The sequence below is a fragment of the Triticum aestivum genome, chromosome 4B (genome assembly GCF_018294505.1).
Source record: "Triticum aestivum cultivar Chinese Spring chromosome 4B, IWGSC CS RefSeq v2.1, whole genome shotgun sequence".
Taxonomy (NCBI): Eukaryota; Viridiplantae; Streptophyta; class Magnoliopsida; order Poales; family Poaceae; genus Triticum; species Triticum aestivum.
This window is the reverse complement of record NC_057804.1, coordinates 301,361,501-301,381,946: the sequence shown is the minus strand read 5'-3', so window position 1 is coordinate 301,381,946 and position 20,446 is coordinate 301,361,501. Positions and strand designations below refer to the sequence as shown.

The 20,446-nt window shown below is 43.2% G+C and overlaps 1 long non-coding RNA gene across 2 annotated transcripts; it reads left to right on the top strand.

The window, feature by feature from the left end:
- The first annotated feature begins 849 nt into the window (after positions 1-849).
- Positions 850-1,405, top strand: LOC123092039 (uncharacterized). 2 transcript variants are annotated; one of them, XR_006444130.1, is made up of 3 exons: positions 850-871; positions 1,075-1,152; positions 1,258-1,405. It is a non-coding gene; the product is annotated as an uncharacterized lncRNA (long non-coding RNA). The 2 variants fall into 2 exon arrangements; XR_006444131.1 differs by having other exon boundaries at positions 852-900.
- The last annotated feature ends 19,041 nt before the right edge of the window (positions 1,406-20,446 follow it).

Below are 20,446 nucleotides of genomic sequence, written 5' to 3'. Positions count from 1 at the left end.
TGTTGCTTGCTGAATCTCTTCTAAATGGTGTGGATTTTCTTGAGTATTACTCTGTTGCTCGAAATATTTGTATGCTGGAATTGTTAGATAGTCACTATATATTTGCTGGAATGTTGAAAATAGAGGGGGACTGCTGTCAAAATTTTTTTGGACATGTTTCACAGTTTGCTTATTTGCCATTGAGGGCAGAATAATCATTTTGGCCACTTACCGGTGTGAGATAACGCTAGACTAACTGCTAGTGGTATATAAGCAATAGAATTTGTTTGTGTCTGGTATATAAGCACTGAAGCTTTGTTGGATGGCAAATCAGCCATTGTTGAGATTGTCGATGGTATAGAAGCAATTTTCTCTATTTGCAAACCTATCAACTCAAGCAAACTACGATTCAAATTTCGTGAAATGCAAGTATTTCTTCTGTAATGGTAAAATAGGAAGAATGCTTAACTAGGATGCTTCAAGGCAGGTTTCCTGCTTATCACCCATATGAAACCTAACATATGATTTTTATTTACAATAATATATATGCATTTTCCTATAAATATTGGGGAAGTAAACTTTTGGTGCTTTAGAAACAACCCTGCACATATATATCAGGTGACGTATTGGCTTGCAGGTATGCTCCGGCTAGGTTGTTTCTTCTCTTCTTAGGGCTATGGTTGCAACCTTTGGCTGCTATGTTGGTTTTGATGTATTTGCTTTTTTATAAGCTTATAGTTTGAAAAAACTATATACAATGATTCCTAATTTGATGCCAATAGCTCGTGTGAGCATCCACAGTGATGGGTTCTTGTGCGGATTATCAGAGGCAGCAGCACCGTCGTGGAGTACATGTACATCAATGTCGACGTGCCGGCAGCAACGACACAAGGTGGGCGATTTGACCAGCGCAACATTCTTGTAAGAAAGATTTATTCCTTACAATCCAAAGCCTCTCCTTAAAAGGTCCATGACCATGATGATCTTTCCCTCGCTTAGTTCAGTGATATATTGTTTTGCTTCTACTTTTGCCTTTTTCACTCAACTACATTTTACTCAAATGACCATAGATAATGTTTTTTACATCTTGACCAGATTTGAGGAGCTGTGCGCAGTTCTGAAAAAATTAAGTTGTGCTTGGTGACATGCCTCATTTCTGTGGTTGAATATTTGGTAATTAGATACTATAATTTCCTTTACTGGGTACATGTGAATATTAGTTCGCACAATTCATTTGGTAACTAAAACTTTTAATCAGAACTCCATTTTATGATATAGTGTTACCATTTTCTCCCTTGCTGTGGAAAGCCACCAGCTTCAGGGAGTGCCAGGCTTCCACACAGCCAGAACAGACGCCACCTTTGGCAGGGAGCGTGAGGATTTGGCTTGTCGATACGAGTGATAGCAGCGCCATCTGCAGATTCCGCAGATTCGAGCTGTAGCGGAAGCTGCCAGGCTGCCGAGATGAAGATGGAGCCGCTGCGGCGCTGCGCCTCCAAGCTGTCGGGCCGCCAAGATGCAGTTGGAGCCGCAGTGCTCCGAGCTTGCAGTGGGAGCCACTCCCCCGTCAAGCTACAGCGTGATCCGCTGTGAAGATGGAGCCTAGCGTGAGCCGCCTCCACCAGGTCCTTTCTCGAGTACAGTGGGGAGAGGAAGAGGATGAACTGGTCGATGGAATCAAGGCTAACAGTCCACCACGTGGTTATCTCCGGCGTTATATGTCCAGACTCCAGAGTGTGGTTTTTTGCCACAATGGCACGGTTGTAAATTTATCTTTGGTGCTAATTTGTACTTTATGTAACTGGTATAATCTTTATTGTTTCATCAAATTTATTCCCACTTATCTTAATACAAGAGCATATACAACCACAAGTATCAAAATCCTTCTCTAAAGGTCCACCAGACATGTTCGAATGTGTCCGCAAACAGTGATTGATTAACACTCAAAATTGTTTCCACAATCGGATACCCCATTTGCAAATCATCAAATTCGTCGCATTACATGTAACGTAAAACAATTCTAAATTTCGCCGGTGACCGTCATTATTGTTTCGGTAGTGTCCATGTCCAACAGCTGGTTGTGCTCCTCAATTGGAGCTTTTCAATTCCATTTTTGAGATTGAGGTGAGGGTTTAAGACCCCTCATAACGATTTTTTCCTTTTATGGCTGGGTGGAGAGGAAGTGCGGCCACAGCGTTCGGCCACCAGACAGATCGCACCACCTCCAGTGAGGCAGTGGCGACGCGCCTTGCACCGGATCCATGCGTCATTTGGGTGGACGCAATGGATTCCCGCTAGATGGAGTCCCGAGCAATGTTGGGCAGACTCTTGCCGAGATCGGCGAAGCACAATGCGAACAACCATCTCCTCCTAGAGGCCGCGTGGGGACGAGTTTCCAGTCAACTGATCAAGATGCATTGGACTCAGATCCGCTATCCGCCATGCCGGAGATCGCCTGAAGGGAGTTTGGGGTGGAGGGGAAGTAGAGAGGGTGCGGTGGAATGGAGTGGAGTGGAATGCAGTTAGCGTTTTGTCTAGAGTACAGGCTGGTTGAATATATGTGGGATCGGGTTCGCCCCGGTGGGTGGGCAGGATACGACGTGGCAGACGCATTCCCATATTCTCCCAGGATATGGACTGGATATGGAGGTTGCCGTCCAGTCTAGGCATTTGAGCCGTATTTGACATGTTCGGTTGGATGACAGTTTTGCACCCGGGTAGTGGCCAGGCAGCCCGCTCGGATGTTTGGGCGGATATGTAGGGTCCGGTTTGTAGATGCTCTAATGCAGGGTCGTCCTCTTTGAAGTCCTCCAGTTTGCCAGAAATACAGTAAACCACGGGGAAGGAGATTATGATAGAGTTTTGTATTAGCATAGAGGCAGTGGAGTAGTTTCACATGGTGAAAATAGGGATAAAAATATGAAAATCATTAAAGTAACTAAAAGGGCATATTATCTATAGGAAAAGGAAAAAGCATGGAAAATCATCTAACCTAATGTAAAGAGGGGCAAATTATCAAGTGTCCAAATAAAGCGTGAACCAACCTGTGATTGGATGGTTAGAGGGGGGGGGGGTTCGGTGACCCCCCTCACCACCAACGACCAAGTGATCGACGGTGGAGGGGGGCCGCCGATAGACGATGCCTGAAGGATTGGCTCTCTTGGCGCGGCTAGAGTTTCTGGTTGCTTGCCTCATAGGAAAGCTAGGCTTAGTTCATAGGCACGAAAAATGTTAATCTTTTCAAAAAAATCATGATCGATTCCTTTGAGCTGGTGAGTCCAGCGCCCCTGCAAGTACATGTGTGACGCCCCTGATTCAATAGGTCTTTTGTTTGTTTATGTTGTCCTCTATTTGCTATTGCAAACTCTTACCATGATCTCCTTATCTACTCATCATATGCGAACTGCTGTGTCGCAAGCATAATAAGCCATACGAGTATATTCATCGCCCATGCAAAGTAAGCTCAATCCAAAAGTTCAAAGGCAATAAATACATCTAAAGCCAGGAAAGTTTATTCTCCGTGGTAAGAGCTACATTACTCTTCTCATTCCAACAACTCTCACAACAACTTCTAAAAGATATAGCTTTATACAATTTAACATAGGTGAGCCTTGCATCCATTACTTAGATGAGTTTAGTCGCCACATTGTGTGGGGCAACACAGTTAAGCTCTATGACCATATGTTCGTAGAATGCAAAAGATCATCCGCAGCACCACCACGCCTGATTGCTACTATGTGTGCCACATTACAGAAACATTTGCAACAGACGACAAAATAATGGTAATCCTTTGCAATTGCCCTGTCCAATTTCATACATTAGCATGGTATAAAATGATATAGTAACTAATCTTTACTGTTATTTTCAATACTTTAGCATTTCATTTTCTACGGGTTCCCTTCTCCCACACATGGATGCTGATCGTGGTGAACTGCCAATCACTACTGGAGATGGAACTACCATTGTCACAACCCGCTTTATCAATGGTGTTGACAAAAGGGCCATCATCACTAAAGGCTGGAGCAACTTCTTCCGTCAGGCACACATGAACAAAGGGGAATCATATGCTTTCACCATCAAATGCACTTCCAAGGGACTGTGCTTGATCGTCTACTCAATATAAGCAAACTGCAAAAGCCCCTTGTTATATAACTTAATATTAGTATAAATGTCTACCAAGACTTTTGTGTTTATCATACTTTTGGATCTTATGTAATCCCCTAAGACCATCCCGTGCATTTAGCTATCGGTTATTTGCTGCTTAGACTGTTGTATGGTATGCTTTTGAAACAACCATGATAAATGAAATATATGTTTTCGTCTTCAACTGCACGTCCAAAGGCCTCTGCATGATTGTCTATCCAATCTAAACAGATCACAAGAATCCTTTGCTACATGAGTTAGTGCATCATTTTTGATCTTACGTAAAACAAACCATGACAATCATGTGCGTATGACTATCGCTTGCTTGCTGCATATAGTATCATGAGCTATGCTTTTCGAACAACAATATGTTAATGCACGCTCTTCCAATACTTGGCTTACACTCGGCCTTTGCGCCATTGGCGCAACGGGTCATCTAGTATGATGAAAAGAGACCCGGGGGCCGTAGGTTTCACTAGTGGCTTCTCTCGAGGAAAATAGCAAACGGTGGGAAAACAATTACTGTTGGGCAATTGATAGAACTTCAAATAATTATGATGATATCCAGGCAATGATCATTATATAGGCATCACATCCAAGATTAGTAGACCGACTCCTACCTGCATCTACTACTATTACTCCACACATCGACCGCTATCCAGCATGCATCTAGTGTATTAAGTTCATGAGAAAACGGAGTAATGTAATAAGAACGATGACATGATGTAGATGAGATCCATTTATCTATTGCGGCAGATATAGATCTCATCTTGTTCTCCTTAGTAGCAATGATACATATGTGTCGGTTCCCTTTCTGTCACTGGGATCAAGTACCGTAAGATCGAACCCACTACAAAGCACCTCTTCCATTGCAAGATAAATAGAATAAGTTGGACAAACAAAAGCCAAATATTGGAGAAGAAATACGAGGCTATAAGAAATCATGCATATAAGAGATCAAAGAAGACTAAAATAACTTTCGTGGATAAAAACATAGATCTGATCATAAACTCAAAGTTCATCGGATCCCAACAAACACACCGCCAAAAGACTTATATCATACGGATCTCCAAGAGACCATTGTATTGATAATCAAGAGAGAAAGAGAGAGGAAGCCACCTAGCTACTAACCACGGACCTGTAGGTCTACAAAAAACTACTCGTGCATAATCTGATAGGCGCAAATGGAAGTGGTGAACCCCTGTGTGATGGTGTCTAGATTGGATCTGGTGGTTCTGGACTCTGCGGCGGCTGGATGAATATTTCATCGCCTCCCCAAGGATTTCTGGAATATTGGGGTATTTATAGAGCAAAGAGGCGGACTCCCCCCAGGTGCCACCAGGTCCCCACTTCTTCCTTTTGGTTCATAAAAAATCATCGTGAAGTTGCGTGGCATTTGAACTCCGTCTGATATTGATTTCCTGCGATGTAAAAAACATGGAGAAAACAACAACTGGCACTTGGCACTATGTCAATATGTTGGTACCAAAAAATGATATAAAATGTCTATAAAATGATTGTAAAACATCCAAGAATGATAATATAACAGCATGGAACAATCAGAAATTATAGATACGTTGGAGACGTATCAGGGAGCGGATGGGTGTTCGGTCTCTCTAGACGACCTATCCCTTCCTTGAGGGGGGCGATCGGGCTGGTCTGCTTGTGTATATCTTCGTGGTGTGGGTGCAAGGGCCTCATCATTTAATTGCGGCAGTAGTTTCCGCTTTGGTAGCTTTTTGTTTGCTGTTGGTAGTCGTACCCCTCTTCGGCTGCCAGGACTTTTGTCCATCTATCATTAAGGATGTTTTGCTCAGCCTTCAACTTTTGTTGCTTCATCTTCAAGCTTTGCACGGTGGCTATGTGTGGCACCCGGCTCAGAGAGACCGGAACACCCCGTATTCCAGCATAGAGATAAGTCTTCTGGAATACGACACTGCTTTGCATAGAACATATCAACTCTTTATTACAATCAATATGGATATAAGTGTTCCGACATAACAGGGGGTTACATCGGCATGACGACGTTACGTCTGCCATGGTTGCTCTATGCAAGCAGATAAACAACTCAAAGCAGCGGAATAACTACTAGCAGTGGAACAATGAACAATGACGAGGATGGACTCCACTCCGCAGGAACTCTGGCTGGAACGCTTAGCCTAGCTCGCAAACTCGGGATCCACGACAATTAAGCAACAGACAAAGCATGACCTGCAAACTGGCATGGCATGCCATGTCAGTACATTGAATGTACTTGCAAGCTCACAACAACCAAGAACAATCAATACAAACAACAACATGGCATTTACATTTTCGCAATGATGAGCATGATACAACTAGAACAACATGGCATGTACAAGATGAACATGATACCGCTAGGACATTATCAGCATGGCATGAACATATGATTCGAGACATGAATAATGATGGTACTAGCATGCAACATGTTTAAAATAACATGGACCAACTTACTCTCTTCGGGGGTTACCTCGTAACCACCCTAGATATGCCACTCTTACTTACCAGCATGGTCACGAGATCACTTCAATCATTATCAATAATACCATCGGGATCTTCACAAGATCACCTCATTAGTATCAAGAATACCGTTGGGATCCTCACAAGATCACCTCATCATTATCAAGAATACCATTGTGACCCTCGCATGACCACGTAAAGATCAACCAACTTCTTTCCTCGTCAAACCAGGGTTGTTATTAAGTCAGGTTATTATTATTGTTGAATCATAGCGTGAACTACTACGAACTTGCATCCCTGACTGAGGACGCGGCTATCGGTAGATTATACACAGTCTGCAGAGGTTAGCACACTGTACCCACACCACAGAACTCATTGCCTCGTACTCCCATTCGGGTGAACCAACAGCGTTCTGACAGAACCAATCTATTGCCATGACACTCTCCCGACCACTCCGACCAACTCCCCTTTGGGCTAAGTCATGGGTGACCCCGATGTCACCTCGTGACACCCAATGGACACCATCGTGGCAAAACGAACGGTCCCAAACGGGCACATGGTACCAAAACAACTACGGACCCACAAGGCTTATGTCCGCCTACCTGATCAGGGTAGCGCGTGCCCATAACCTTCCCTAGTTGGAGGCACTGATGAGAGGCATGACAATAAACTGAGAATGAGTCTCCCCATAAGAGGCAAGTGTGGTTGCACTTTGGTAAGCTCGATACGGTGGCACTATGACCCAGCCAAGATGTGTTCAAGTTTGACTAAAGTCCGGTTAAACTTGAAACGAGGAACCGCTAAGTCATAACAGAATAACATGATGGAAGAACAATGCATATGATCATGAAATCAACATGAGCATGGATGGATACCAAAACCATTTAGAACGTTCATCTTAACATCAATAACAATAAAGCATTTACTCTACCGGATGCAAATGAACATGGCATAATGATGATCTCGAATAGCACAAGTATAACAAAGCATAGCACTAATATGAACATCGTATGACCACTATCATCGGGAAAATAACTACCAGGATAGAACGTGATAACAATATTAGCAAGCAAGCATGTAACCAACTAGATGAAAATAATCATGTCATAAGAACAAGCATGGATCCATAAGCATATAAAGCATTCATGGAAATATTAACATGCACATCTTATTTAAATATTCAACTTGAAAACCATGGCTACCGCAAAATCATCATGCAAGTGGCTGTTGTGGCTTGCCTGGGGATGAAGAATACTTCGGGAAGAAGTGTGGACTGCTCTCGAAAAGATTTGTCGGAAGTACTTCTCTCTCGTAGGGGGCTGATAAGGGGTAAGGGCATAATGATCATTTTCATAGTGGGACCATGATACGTCTCCAACGTATCTATAATTTATGAAGCATTCATGCTATTTTATTATCTATTTTGGATGTTTACGGGATTTATTATACACTTTTATATTAGTTTTCGGACTAACCTACTAACCGAAGGCCCAGCCCATATTGCTGTTTTATTGCCTGTTACAGTACTTCGAAGAAAAGGAATATCAAACGGAATTCAGACGGAATGAAACCTTCGGGAGCGTGATTTTTGGAAAGGATATGATCCGGGAGACTTGGAGTTCAAGCCAGGGAAGGTTCGAGGAAGCCAGGAGATAGGAGGGCACGCCCACCCCCTGAGCGCGCCCCCTGTCTCCTGGGCACCTCGAGGCTCCCCCGACCGACTTCTTTCGCCTATATAAGTCCACATACCCTAAAAACATCAAAGACGAAGATAGATCGGGAGTTCCGCCGCCACAAGCCTCTGTAGCCACCAAAAACCTCTCGGGAGTCCGTTTCGGCACCCTGCCGGAGGGGGAATCCCTCACCGGTGGCCATCTTCATCATCCCGGCGCTCTCCATGACGAGGAGGGAGTACTTCACCCTCGGGGCTGAGGGTATGTACCAGTAGCTATGTGTTTGATCTCTCTCTCTCTCTCTCTTGTGTTCTCTCTATGGCACGATCTTGATGTATCACGAGCTTTGCTATTATAGTTAGATCTTATGATGTTTCTCCCCCTCTACTCTCTTCTGATAAATTGAGTTTTCCTCTCGAAGTTATCTTATCGGATTGAGTCTTTAAGGATTTCAAAACACTTGATGTATGTCTTGCCATGCTTATCTGTGGTGATAATTGGATATCACATGCCACTTGATGTATGTTTTGGTGATCAAGTTGCGGGTTCCGCCCATGAACCTATGCATAGGGGTTGGCACACGTTTTCATCTTGAATCTCCGGTAGAAACTTTGGGGCACTCTTTGAAGTACTTTGTGTTGGTTGAATAGATGAATCGGAGATTGTGTGATGCATATCGTATAATCATGCCCACGGATACTTGAGGTGACAATGGAGTATCTAGGTGACATTAGGGTTTTGGTTGATTTGTATCTTAAGGTGTTATTCTAGTATGAACTCTTTTATAGATTGATCCGAAAGAATAACTTTGAGGTGGTTTCGTACCCTACCATAATCTCTATGTTTGTTCTCCGCTATTAGTGGCTTTGGAGTGACTCTTTGTTGCATGTTGAGGGCTTGTTATATGATCTATCTATGTTATTATTGTTGAGAGAACTTGCACTAGTGAAAGTATGAACCCTAGGCCTTGTTTCCTATCATAGCAATACCGTTTACGCTCACTTTTATCATTAGTTACCTTGCTGTTTTTATTATTTCAGATTACAAAAGCCTATATCTGCTATCCATATTGCACTTGTATCACCATCTCTTCACCGAACTAGTGCACCTATACAATTTACCATTGTATTGGGTGTGTTGGGGATACAAGAGACTCTTTGTTATTTGGTTGTAGGGTTGTTTGAGAGAGACCATCTTCATCCTACGCCTCCCACGGATTGATAAACCATAGGTCATCCACTTGAGGGAAATTTGCTACTGTCCTACAAACCTCTGCAGTTGGAGGCCCAACAACGTCTACAAGAAGAAGGTTGTGTAGTAGACATCAAGCTCTTTTCTGGCGCCGTTGCCCGGGAGGTGAGTGCTTGAAGGTATATCTTTAGATCTTGCAATCGAATCTTTTTGTTTCTTGTTTTATCACTAGTTTAGTTTATAAAAGAAAACTACAAAAAAACGGATTTGAGTTTGTCTCATACGCTTCATCTTTTTAATATCTTTCGTGAGTATGATGAAAAGGAAAATTGTGGTCAAGTTCTAGAAGAAGAAGTTTATAAAATGTTTGATACTAAATCTTTGTATGATGAACATGATTGCAATGTTGTTAGTATGAATTCCTTGAATATCCATAATGCTAATGATATGCAAAGCCACAAGCTTGGGGAAGCTATGTTTGATGAAGATGATATTTTTTGTCCCCCAAGTTTTGATGAGAACATTTATTTTGATGAAAGCATGCCTCCTATTTATGATGATTATATTGATGAAAGTGGGTTTGGAAGAGTGTCAACTTTAGGAAGTAGTGATCCCACTATTTTGGAGGATGTTGAATCTTATTGTGATGAATATGAAAGTGGATTTGGAAGAGTGTCAACTTTATTTAGTAATGATTCCACTATTTCGGAAGAGGTTCCAATTGATTATGAGAACAAAGTTGCTATCTATGACGATTATTGTGATGACTTGTATGCTATTAAGAATAATGATAACCATGAAACTTGTCATCATAATTTTAGTTTTCAATTGGATTATATATGCCTCACATGATAATTATTTTGTTGAGTTTGCTCCCACTATTATTCATGAGAAGAAATTCACTTATGTGGAGAGTAGTAAATTTTCTATGCTTGTAGATCATGAAAAGAATGCTTTAGGTGCTGGTTATATTGTTTAATTCATCCATGATACTACTGAAAATTATTATGATGGAGGAACATATGCTTGTAATGATATCAAGTTTCCTCTCTATGAGTTGAAAATCTTGAAGTTATGCTTGTTTTGCCGTCCTATGATAGTTGATTATTGTTCCCATAAGTTGTTTGCTCACAAAATCCCTATGCATAGGAACTGGGTTAGGCTTAAATGTGCTAGTCTTATCCTTCATGATGCTCTCTTTATGTTTCAATTCTTATCTTTTATGTGAGCATCATTGTCATCATCATGCCTAGCTAGAAAGGCATTAAAGAAAAGCGATTGTTGGGAGACAACCCAATATTTACCCTTACTGTTTTTGTGTGTCCACATGATTATGCTACTGTAGTAATCATTTTTTCTATCTTTTGTTTCAATAAAGTGCCAAGTAAAACCTTTAGGATAGCTTACAATGATAGTTGTGTTGATCCTGCTGAAAATCAGAAACTTTTGCACCAAGTAAATTAGTTTTTGTAATTCACATAAACGTGATTATGATTTGATTCCTTTTGCTATGGATTTGTACACAAATTTATTAGGACTTCCTAATTTGGTAGGAATTTTGGAGTTCCAGAAGTATATGTTTGATACAGATTACTTCAGACTGTTCTGTTTTTGACAGATTCTGTTTTCTATGTGTTGTTTGCTTATTTTGATGAATCTATGAGTAGTTTCGGAGGGTATGAACCATAGAGAAGTTAGAATAAAGTAGATATTACACCCATATGAATTTAGAATGAGTTCATTACAGTACCTAAGTGGTGGTTTTATTTTCTTATACTAACGGAGCTTACGAGTTTTCTGTTGAGTTTTGTGTTGTGAAGTTTTCAAGTTTTGGGTAAAGATTCGATGGACTATGGAATAAAGAGTGGCAAGAACCTAAGCTTGGGGATGCCCAAGGCACCCCAAGGTAATATTCAAGGACGACAAAGAGCCTAAGCTTGGGGATGCCCCGCAAGGCATCCCCTCTTTCGTCTTCGTTCATTGGTAACTTTACTTGGAGCTATATTTTTATTCACCACATGATATGTGTTTTGCTTGGAGCGTCATTTTCTTTGATTAGTATTTGCTTGCTGTTATTTAGAATAATGTTTTGCATCTTTATTTTCAACAAAAATGTCAAGGATAGCCTTTACCATGCTTATTTTGCTAGTATACATGTTGCTGTTTCAAAACAGAAAGTTTGCCGCTGTTGCAAAATTCCCAAGAAAAGTCAGAGCATGATATAATGTTGAAACTTTTTGCATAATGAGCTCTGATAAATCTTCTACAGCTAGTATTTTTCTCATAATTTTTCGAGTTAGGAGTATGATGAGTCTTGCATTCTTTACAGACTATACTGTTTTGGCAGATTGCTGTTATGTTTGCATTGTTTGCTTATGTTTGCTTGTTTAATGATTCTATTTCAGGATAGGAGTATTAAATATGCAGAGACATTTTGTATGCCATGTTGAATAATAATTTCAGTGATTAGTTACAGTAGAAAATGATAAGGTTTTGCATTGGTTTATACTAACCTATCTCACGAGTTCTTGTTGAGTTTGGTGTGGATGAAGCTTTTAATAAAAAGAGAAACCATGATATGAGAGGAATTAAGGAGACACAAAAGTTCAAGCTTGGGGATGCCCAAGGCACCCCAAGATAATATTTCAAGAAGTCTCAAGCATCTAAGCTTGGGGATGTCCCGTAGGCATCCCACCTTTCTTCTTCAACAACTATCAGTTAGTATCGCTTGAGCCTAAGTTTTTGCTTCTTCACATGAGTTGTGCTATCCTTGCAATGTCATTTTATTTTGTTTTGCTTGCTGAATACAATACCAAGATCTGAAATTCTTTAATGAGAGAGAGTCTTCACATAGTTACACAATTATTTAGCTACTGATTGATCTTCACTTATATCTTTTGGAGTAGTTTGTCATTTACTCGTGTGCTTCACTTATATCCTATGAGTAAATGGTTGAATGAGTTGAATGTCTTAAATCTGAAATTGTATATGTCTCATTTGCTTATCCCATGGGGAGTAATGACTTCACATCTAAGAAGTATAGGATGTAAATTTATTGAAGGTTAGCAAGCATTGTATTGGTCGTTTGAACAATTCATGAAAGAATATTAAAGGAAGAGAGATTTCACATATAAATATACCATCCTAGACATCTTTTATAATTGTGAGCACTCATTAAGTATGACATGCTAAAGAGTTGATGTTGGACAAGGAAGACTACGTAATGGGTTATGCTCTCTCACATCTCAGTTAAAGTATATTGTCATGGATCATTCAAACATGTTGAGCTTGCCTTTCTCCTCATGCTAGCCAAAATTCCTTGCACCAAGTAGAGATACTACTTGTGCTTCGAAATATCCTTAAACCCAGTTTTGCCATGAGAGTCCACCATACCTACCTATGGATTGAGTAAGATCCTTCAAGAAATTGCTCGCTAAATATGTATGATCTATTAGTGTGAAGAAAATAAGCTTTATATGATCTTGTTATGGAAGTGCAAGCAATAAAAATTGCTCGCTAAATATGTATGATCTATTAGTGTGAAGAAAATAAGCTTTATATGATCTTGTTATGGAAGTAATAAAAGTGACAGACTGCATAATAAAGGTCCATATGCAAGTGGCAATATAAATTGACGTTCTTTTGCATTAAGATTTTGTGCATCCAACCCTAAAAGCGCATGACAACCTCTGCTTCCCTCTGCGAAGGGCCTATCTTTTACTTTATGTCTTTTACTTTATGCAAGAATCAAGGTGATCTTCAGCTTTCCCTTTTTCATTTTATCCTTTGGCAAGCACCTCGTGTTGGAAAGATCTTGATATATATATCAAATTGGATGTAAGTTAGCATGAACTATTATTGTTGACATCACCCAAAGGTGAATACGTTGGAAGGCAACATTATAAGCCCCTATCTTTCTCAGTGTCCAATTAAAACTCAATAATCATTACTATTGCGTGAGTGTTAGCAATTGTAGAAGACTATATGATAGTTGAGTATGTGGAGTTTGCTAAATCAAAGCTCTGACATATACCCTTCCACAAAATAAGATGAATTGCAATTCTTTGATGGCTGAGAACGAAGTTTGCTAGTTTTCAAGAAAGTTTATGGTCTATGCTTTAACATGTGAATAGCTTGTTACTTGTTCGTGAGAAGTTTTATGAGATGAACTACTGTTATGACATATAATCATGCTAGAAAAGGTGATTGAAATTATCATTGATCAAACTTGTGCACCTTCTAGCATTCACACTTCATAAATTCTTTCTTTTATCATTTACCTACTCGAGGACGAGTAGGAATTAAGCTTGGGGATGCTGATACGTCTCCACCATATCTATAATTTATGAAGTATTCATGCTATTTTATTATCTATTTTTGGATGTTTGCGGGCTTTATTATACACTTTTATATTAATTTTGGGACTAACCTCCTAACCGGAGGCCCGGCCCATATTGCTGTTTTATTGCATATTTCAGTATTTCAAAGAAAAGGAATATCAAAGGGAGTCCAAACGGAATGAAACCTTCGGGAGCGTGATTTTTGGAAAGGATATGATCCGGGAGACTTGGAGTTCAAGCCAGGGAAGGTTCGAGGAAGCCAGGAGATAGGAGGGCACGCCCCCTGTCTCCTAGGCCCCTCGAGCCTCCCCTGACCGATTTCTTTTGCCTATATAGGTCCACGTACCCTAAAAACATCGAATACGAAGATAGATCGGGAGTTCCGCCGCCGCAAGCCTCTGTAGCCACCAAAAACCTCTCGGGAGCCCGTTCCAGCACCCTGTCGGAGGAGGAATCCCTCACCGGTGGCCATCTTCATCATCCCGGCGCTATCCATGACGAGGAGGGAGTAGTTCACCCTCGGGCTGATGGCATGTACCAGTAGCTATGTGTTTGATCTCTCTCTCTCTCGTGTTCTCTCTATGGCACGATCTTGATGTCAGGACCCCGACTCAATGCCACATCGATCTAGCATGTAACACCTCATATCACTTTGCAGCCTCACGCACGGTATCCCCACGGGTGTCGCCTTACCTTTGCCCGGGACCGTTTGCGTCTTTTGGCACACGTATATGACAGTGTCGCTAGCATCCATATGATAAGGAGCCCGGGCTGACATGGCTAGTCGTAAACCCAAAGTGGCACAAACTTACGGGGACAGGCATCCATGACCCAACATCGAACGTGTCGGTCATCAGCGAGTGAATCCAGGCTGTAGCACTAGGCTAGCAGGACTCCGGTGAACCGGGCTGTAGCGGGCTAACAGGACTCCGGTATTCATCGCGTGACATTTCCCCAAAGGGACAGACACAGGAACGAAGAAGGACACATGCCGATCAGCCTAAGTGTTCCGGAGTAATAGCTCGATAACAATCTTGCTTTTCAGGGCAAGACGATATGATCAAAAGAGCGAAGATTTGAAATAATCCTAACTCATCGATCGAGGAGTGCACCAGGAGAATGGACTAGGTAGCACGATCAATCTTAGAATGATGATTCAATAACCAACATGCTAAGAATGAAATTATTGTCCTTTAACTACCAAGCAACGGAGTTGCAAGGAGTATTGAGTTCACACATCACGATTCACTTGTCGGCACTTCGGCTGCAACAACACGGAACCGAGGAATGATCAATGATGGCGAGAGTATCACTGCATCAAGAATTCATAATAGAAGGTGCGATTCTCATGACGTTCCTGACATAAAGTGGGTAATACTTCAAGATAGAACAGAATCAAAAGCTGGATTGGCATTTGATCTGCAGAACACAACTACTTTGACCCAATCCTGGATATGGATGAGGTACTGAAGTTTGTTTCTCCTAGTCATTCTGAAATAGAATGGCTTTGACGGAACACAAGAATAATAGGCATCGATGAACGAATGCACGCATACTCTTGACTATCAATTGATAGACGAGGGTCAAAAGACGACTAAGGGGGACAACTCAAAAGAACATACGATTTTCTGAGTTGTGGACGCATGGATTAGAATGTCGAACAAGTTCAACAAGTTTCTTCCGGGTAATCCATGCAGAGAGGTAGAACTGGCAGATTCACAATATAGAATGGAGAACTCATCAAGAGCACTCTGGTTGTGATCTTTTGGTTCAAAAGAACTCCTGCCAAGAATGGTTCATGGTATTTGGAAGAACGATATACCACGAACCTCGAGGACTATCGCAAAGGTTACTAATATCCTAAAGGCACTAGCAATTACTATCAACATGAAGTAAGTAGGGTGAATCTTGGGCTCAGAAACCCAGGAGTAGAATACCTACTACTAACTGGCATCACGGGATGCTTTCGAGAATGATGGCCAGAATCATCACACTGGGAACACAAAACATGGCTAGACTACTAGATGATCCCCTGAGACACCTAGGGTCATAATACTAGCTCCGACATATATGTCAAGGCAATAAAGTACCTCAACTGACTGATTTGTGTGATTAATCTGACCAAAGGCACATCGGGAACATGAGGAAGGGATTTGCAAATGCTTCAGACTATTTAGAAACCTGGGATGACTCGGACAGCATAACGGCTGTAAATGCTCGAAAGATTGGAGACATGCTACAAAAATGGTGGCATAGCCACTCAGAAGCACAATATCAAGGTTTCAAGATCAACAGTTAACATACAGAAGATAGTAGGAACTGAACTCAAGCTTAGAACCATCAATCCTATAGGTCTACGGATTAGTAACACGTGATCCTGATAGAAAGAAGAGAAATCCTAATTCCTTAACCCCGTAGGAAAGATAAGATGACTCAGATCAGAAGGGCATAAGGTATAAGGAGTAAAAAGAGCCTTACGTTCCATCCCACAATCAATTCCCTTATATAACTAAAGAATTTCTAGACTCAACTTCGACCAGTTTGGCTTGGTAATCCTACAGGCAGTCAAGCTCTGATACCAAAGCTGTCAGGAGTTCCGCCGCCGCAAGCCTCTGTAGCCACCAAAAACCTCTCGGGAGCCCGTTCCAGCACCCTGTCGGAAGGGGAATCCCTCACCGGTGGCCATCTTCATCATCCCGGCGCTATCCATGACGAGGAGGGAGTAGTTCACCCTCGGGCTGATGGTATGTACCAGTAGATATGTGTTTGATCTCTCTCTCTCTCTCTCTCTCGTGTTCTCTCTATGGCACGATCTTGATGTCAGGACCCCAACTCAATGCCACATCGATCTAGCATGTAACACCTCATATCACTTTGCGGCCTCACGCACGGTATCCCCACAGGTGTCGCCTTACCTTTGCTCGGGACCGTTTGCATCTTTTGGCACACGTATATGATAGTGTCGCTAGCATCCATATGATAAGGAGCCTGGGCTGACATGGCTAGTCGTAAACCCAAAGTGGCACAAACTTACAGGGACAGGCATCCATGACCCAACATCGAACGTGTCGGTCATCAGCGAGTGAATCCAGGCTGTAGCACTGGGCTAGCAGGACTCCGGTGAACCGGGCTGTAGCGGGCTAACAGGACTCCGGTATTCATCGCGTGACATTTCCCCGAAGGGACAGACACAGGAATGAAGAAGGACACATGCCGGCCAGCCTAAGTGTTCCGTAGCAGTAGCAAGCTACCATGGCTCAGTGGAAACACTAGGAGACATTTCCCGGTAAGAGAGGCTACTAAGGATAAACAACTAGATAGTCAGATCCCACACATACCAAGCATTTCAATAACATACACACAATATGCTCGATATGTGCAAATACAACATGGCATCACAACATGACTCTACAACTCAAGTATTTATTCAATAGGCTCCGAGGAGCGAGATGTTACAAACATGGGTCTCATGACCCAGCATTCAGAGCACACAAGTCAAGCACAAGCGGAAGCTTAACATGTCTGAGTACAGACATCTACAAATGAAAAAGGCTGAGAAGCCTGACTATCTACCAGATCCTGCCGAGGGCACAAGATCGTAGCTGAGGTAACAAGCTAAACGTCGAAGTCGACACGGTACTACTAGCGAGACTGAAGTCTCTCTGCAAAAACATAAATTAGGCAACGTGAATACAAATGTACCCAGCAAGACTTACATCAGAACTAACTACATATGCATCATTATCAACAAAGGGGGTGGTGGAGTTTAACTGCAGCAAGTCAGCTTTGACTCGGTGGCTAACCTGAACTACGACTGCAAGTAACTCTTTTGAGGTGGCGCACACGAGTCCACATATTCACCATATCAATACACCACTATGGATCCGCTCCCGTCTCCCTACGAGAACACCATCCATAGCACTCATGCTTATCTTGCGTATTTTAGAGTATCCACTTTCACTTGTCTATGAACTGTACAAGCAACCCAGAAGTCCTTTTCCGCGGACATGGCTATTCGAATAGATCATATTAACCCTGTAGGGGTGTACTTCTTCACACAGGCTCTCACCACTTACCGCCGTTTACACGACATGTACTCAGCAACCTTCAAGCGGAAGCCCAGCGAGGGTGTCAGCCACGACCTTACTAACCACACAAGTCTCTCGTCCAGGTTTATCGCCTATTCGGGTTCCATCCGCAAGGAGATCCGGCCGGGGTGTCGCTCACGGCCCCAAACGATGTGTGCAGGGTTCCCAAGCCCACCTCGACGGGTGGATCTATGCTTGGTACACCGTGCCACGGTGCCTAGTCTGTCCCAAGCCCACCTGTACCGGGTGCCACTTGGTAGACTACTAACACTACCTACAAACACCAGAAACTAGTTGCAACTCCTGGACAGAGATCATGTTGATTAATAAGTCGAGAGGGGTCGAGTTACCGGAACCCAATGTGTGGTAGTAATTGTTCATGGATCACAAACACAGAACTCAGTTCCTGAGGACGGCTGCAATGAGACAACCCACCATGTACTCCTACATGGCATCTCACCGCCACCTTTACCAAATCGTGTTCACACACTTAGCTCACACACAGTAGGACATGTTTACACACCTCCAATTCATCCCCGATGAATCAGACCTGACACAACTCTAAGCAATAGCAGGCATGACAAACAAGCATGAATGAGTAGGCACATCAGGGCTCAAACAACTCCTACTCATGCTAGTGGGTTTCATCTATTTACTGTGGCAATGACAGTTCATGCAGAGGATAAAGGGGTTCAACTGCCGCAGCAGGTAACAGTTGTATCGTTGTTGTCCTAATGCAGTAAAATAGAGCAGGAGCGAGAGAGTGGGATTGTATCGGAATGAACAAGGGGGTTTTGCTTGCCTGGCACTTCTGAAGATAGTATAGTTTTTCATCGGTGTCATCGAACTCATCGTCGGAACATCATCTACTGAGAGGGGACAAATACCGACAAACATGGAAGAAATACAATCAATGCAATGCACAATATGATGCATGATCATGACATGTCAATATGCTGTGGTTTGAGCTAATGCAACTAGCAGCAAGTTAAATAGAGTTGGTTTGAATCCTAGGTTCAAATTCAAACTCCATATGTGATTTCTTAAATGCCATTTAATTGAATTGTCCTAAACAGTAGTCATAAGTTGTTCTAACATACATGAAAATGGTACAGATGGATAGATTGGATTTTTTTTATCATTTTTCATATATAAATTATTTCATTCTGAGTTACGGTTGAATTTATATGATTTTTAGAAGTTTAAAACATTTTCTGGAATTTCTTGGATTATCTTTATTCCAGAAAAATATTAATTGCGTCAGCATGACGTAGGTGTGACATCAGCAGGTCAACTGACCTGGTCCAGGTCAAACCTGACCAGTGGGGTCGACATGTCAGTGACACAATTAACTAACAGGGTTAATTAAATCTAACTAATCAAATTAACAGCCACTGGGCCCGCTGTCAGTGTCAGCAGGGGTAATTAGTCCTAAACTAATCTAATCAGGGGCGGGGCCCACGTGTGTTGACCCCAGGGAGGTCAAACCCCGGGTCGAACAGGTCAAACTCGCCGGCGACTCGACGCCGGCGAGGCCAGACACGGCGGTGAGGCTCGGATTTGGTCCTCCGTCGACCAAATCGACGGCGGAGATGATACGGACTGCTGGTGAACTCGCGCATCGAGTGGTTGTGGCGGTTGGGCCTGGGGAGGCCGGAGTTGTCGCCGGCGTCGACCTTGGTGGTCGCCGGAGCTCAGGTGAGCTCGGGGTCGACGCTACGATGGCCGTGGCGATGTGCGATTATCACCTACGGCGTCTACGTGATGCGGTGAGTATGATGGGCGCATGCCTGGGACCAAATGGTCACCGGAATGTGGCCGGCGACGAGCTCGTGCGGCGGCGCGGTTCGGTCTTCAAGGGGGTGACGGCTAAAGCAAGAAATCGAGGCGGGGAAGAGGGGAATTCGGTCCATGAGCTCACCGCGGAGACGTTGGGATGGTCGGCGTGCTCGGAGGAGGCTTGGAGGTGACGGAATGGCGGTGATGATCTCGGCAGCCCGAGGAAGGGGACGTCGGAGCTGGCGGCATCCAGGGCTTCCGGCGCCTTCCATCTTGGTGAGGAGGAAGAGGGGGACGAGCGGGCGGAGGAGGGGGGTCCTGGCGAGATCCTGACCCCGGCCGACCTCGGCCGCTCGTGCCCCGCCGTGTTCGGCCACGCCCGGCCTCCTCTTCCACGCCCTGCGGCTTGCTCTACGCGCGCACGCGCCACGCCTGCTGCCGCGCGGTCCCGCCAGCGTGCCGACATGGACTCGCCGCAGCAGCAGCCGTTCCCGTCCGCCGGCGGCAAGCGGCTGGGGAAGGAGGAGGCCGGCGACGAGGAGGAGAAGGAGGCGGAGGACCCGATTGCTTTTTTGAAGAAAAACTAGGGATCCGATTGCATTTTTAGCCCGTTTATGTGTGGGATCGGGCAGTCAGATTCGCGTTTAACCCAAGCAAAGCGAGCAGTTTTCGCACTTGGTAGTTTTTTGTCACGGATTAATAAAAAAGTGGTAGTTTTTGGGACAAAATCGTAAAGTGGTAGTTTTCTGTCACGTTTCCGCGAATTGTGGTAGTT